At 56.1% G+C, this 3,329-nt stretch overlaps 2 non-coding genes across 2 annotated transcripts; both read right to left on the bottom strand.

Annotated features, from left to right (window-relative positions):
• Window positions 1-374: 374 nt before the first annotated feature.
• Window positions 375-460, bottom strand: LOC113833368. The gene has a single exon (XR_003481020.1). It is a non-coding gene; the product is annotated as a Z6 small nucleolar RNA (small nucleolar RNA).
• Window positions 461-1,430: 970 nt separating this feature from the next.
• On the bottom strand, window positions 1,431-1,522 carry LOC113833367. The gene has a single exon (XR_003481019.1). It is a non-coding gene; the product is annotated as a Z6 small nucleolar RNA (small nucleolar RNA).
• Between the last annotated feature and the right edge of the window lie 1,807 nt (window positions 1,523-3,329).

Here is a 3,329-nt window from a genome sequence, read left to right as displayed (position 1 = left end):
GAGCTGGGCCACCCCCATAGGGCTGTTGAGAGTGCTCATGGCACACACAAGAATATGTTAGTCCTGACAAATGGGAAATGAATCTGTAAATCTGGACTTAAATACGGCATCTTGGCTGCTGAGAAAAGGCAGGTCATAGACTGCTCATGGCCCGTGTTGATCAGGAACGCACGTATCTGTGTGCACAGAGTCTGCCTAGGGAGGGTGGAGATCCTATAGAGGAGCAAGCATCAGCCCTGCCCAAAGTTCCAGGATGGCATTGCTTAGAGTGCAGGGACTTCACACGGGGATTTAATGCACAGGGCGTGGGCCCTACCTCTGTTCCTTGCTCCAGCAAGGTCTCGAAGGGCTTCCAGAACTCGTCTCGGAGGACCAGTTTCAGCTTCCGTGGTAGCGTCTGCCCTGGCTCCCGAGATCCCTGAGCAGAGAGGTGAAGGCCAGTCAGCAAGGCATGCAAGCTGGATCCCAGGCAACCCAGGAACCCATCTCCTCTGGCCACCTGCCCAGTGTAGGCAGCCAGCCAGCCCCCTGGGAAGCTGAAGGCGGCAGTGTCTGTCTAGAGTCAGCTCTCTGATTGTGTGACACTACCCAGACCCACCATCCGCGTCAGCAGTCCACAGCCTGAGCAGGAGTGTGGGACTAACATGGAGCAGGAACAGCCACTGTGACTCCATGAAGGCAACTGAGCCTTCCCACAATCCTGGCACCAGAGAGGCATAGGTGCTACACTCTAATTGTTTGCTTGTCTTTAGTCCCCTCTGCCTGGTCCCTGCTGCTAGGCACTCAGCACCCAGAAAGCCTACAGGAAAATGTGCTCCCACCAAGGCAGCCACTGAGCCGTGGGGATAGAAGTCTTAAGAGCAGGACAGCAGTTGAGGAAAACCACAAACCCAGGGAATAGGGACAGAGGAGGGGCATAGCCAGATGGGCCGTATTGTAGATGCTGTGGGCCAGGGCCAGGCAGGACAAGGCTCTCTGACCCCTACTTGAAGCTGGGCCTGGAGGTGTGGGGAGCAGGACAAACTGATCTGGGGGGGGATAGGGAATCACACAGGCATGAGTGGTCTGGGCCTCTGTACCCCAATTCTGTCATTACCAAAGAGCCTCTGCAGTACCCTCTCATCTTCAATCCTACAGCCAGATAGCAAAGGCCTGGGCAATACCCCACCGTTAGCCCTTAGACATCACCCTTCTGCCTTTAGGGCTCAACTCAGAGTCTGGAGGGTAAAGAGGCAATCCATGTCTAAGCCAGTACTAAGTTGTCCCAGTACTGAGCTCTGCTGCCCAGGGAAGCTTGGCCTGGGATACGCCGGACTGGGAGCCTTTGGGGAAGCCAGAGAGGGAGCTCTCAAGAGGTGCTGCACTGTATCAGCTCACCCAGGGCGATGGGAGGTGGGGATTTGTCCCTGCCACTGTCTGCGGGTGGCTGGTGTTCAGGCAGTGGGTGGGATGGACAGATAAAATGCCTGGCTTACCCCTGGCAAGGCCCAGTACTCAGAGTGAGGCAGCTTTACCACCAGCACCTCCAGCATCTTCCTGACACTCTTGCGGCAGATGGCTCCACCCTGGTTCCTCTTCCACCTGCATGAGGGACCTACTTACACCTGCAGGGCCACAGGTGTCCTTGTGCAGAGCAGTTGGCTGGGCCTAGAGGCAGCGTCACGCCCCTGCTGCCTCCCCCACAGCCCATACCCCACCCTCTACCTCCCGTTCTCCTCCCTAAGCACCTAGACCCCAAGCAGAATAGAGACAGAAGCCACAGGGGGAAGAGTCCATCCCCAGCCTTTGACACAGTTATATAAGGCCACAGCTCTTGGACCCTGAGAGCCCAGTGCCTTGTTGGGCTCCATGCAACCTGGGTTAGGACCCCAAGCACAGCCCAGAAGGTAGGCAGGACCCAGGGGCAGAGACGTCTTGGGGGGGGGGACATGTGGGTGTGGGGTAAGAGTGTGCCATGGATAGGTACATATCCCTTGGTAGGAAAACACTAAATCTTAACATTTCAGTGGGATCGTGGGTGGGTTTTTGTAATTTCTATAACTTTTTCTCCTTAGTAGAGGCTTTACACAGATTACCAACCCTCTAGTAGAGCTAAGGGGGAGCCCTTAGAAACTTAAGCAGTCTTCAGGGAAAGGGGGGTAGCCTGGGCTTTCTCAAAGAGGGTGGGGCACGGGGCATGTATCTGTGTTTTTCCGCAGGTTTCCACAAAGTATCAAGGCCATTCTATAGGCCCTCAGGGCACATGGGGTGGGCGTATCTTCGGAACCAAGGTGCAGATGCCAGACATGGGGCTCACCGAGTAACCACTGGCTGTAGTGTGTGGTTGGGTCCAAACCAGCTGAGGCTCCCACGTCCACGCAATCCTGTACGGCCCATGGGGTTCCTGGGTTAGAAAGGATTAACTTAGCCACTACACCTGATAGAGAGGTTAGGACAGCCCTGGAAGGGAAACTGAGCAAGGACATGGGCCGGTGGGGCCAAGTCACAATGGGCACAGCAGGGATAGTGTACCAGCCTCTGCCCCCTGACCCCTCTGAGATCCCCATAGGGTGCGCCCAGGGCTGTGGTCAGTGTGCAACCGCCATGGCCAACCCTCCACCTCCACAAATGGGGTAAAACACCCAGAAGCCTATGCCTGGTTTTTGTGGTCACAAATGATGGGTGACTACACTTGAAGCCAGGCTGAAGGGACCAAGCTGTGGCTACATGGGCTTACTGTAACCCGGAAGCACAGAGGGCTAATTGCTGGCAGCACAGGTGCCTCTCATTAGGCCAGGACCCCTCTTCCCCTCCTCTCTTTCCACCGGACCCCATTCCAAATCAGGTCTAAGAACTGGTGGTTCTCATGACTTTAAAACCGAGGGATACATGTGCCTGTGCTTCCAGAGGACAGGCCCAGGCTCCTCCATGACCCTCTCACATTTACCACCTGGCAAGGCTCACCCTGTGGATGGGCTCTACTTCCTTCAGCAGCTCCTAATGCCCCTGACACCCACCCTCTTCCCTCAGCTGAAGTCCTGGTGTCCCCCATGTCACTCAATGAGCTGGTACCGGCATGGAGCTATTAGGAGGTGAGGCCCTTTGGAGGTGAGGCCTGGTGGCAAAGGAGCCCCAGCTTCCTTTTCCTCTCTTTTGCTTCCCAGCTATGAAGAGAGCAGCACTCTCCACTCCACACACCCTGCCATGAGGGGGTTACCTCCCCACAGGGCCACCAGGGCCAGTTTGTACTAAAAGCTTCCGAACCAAGGCCATTCGGTAATGATGGAAAGGTGACTGACCCAGCACCCCCCGCCCCGCCTCTGACTTCAGCCGTGTAGCTCGTAAGAAAC

Source organism: Cricetulus griseus (assembly GCF_003668045.3).
Source record: "Cricetulus griseus strain 17A/GY chromosome 1 unlocalized genomic scaffold, alternate assembly CriGri-PICRH-1.0 chr1_0, whole genome shotgun sequence".
NCBI lineage: Eukaryota > Metazoa > Chordata > Mammalia > Rodentia > Cricetidae > Cricetulus > Cricetulus griseus.
The sequence above is the reverse complement of the archived record's forward strand: the minus strand, read 5'-3'. Positions and strand labels throughout refer to the sequence as shown.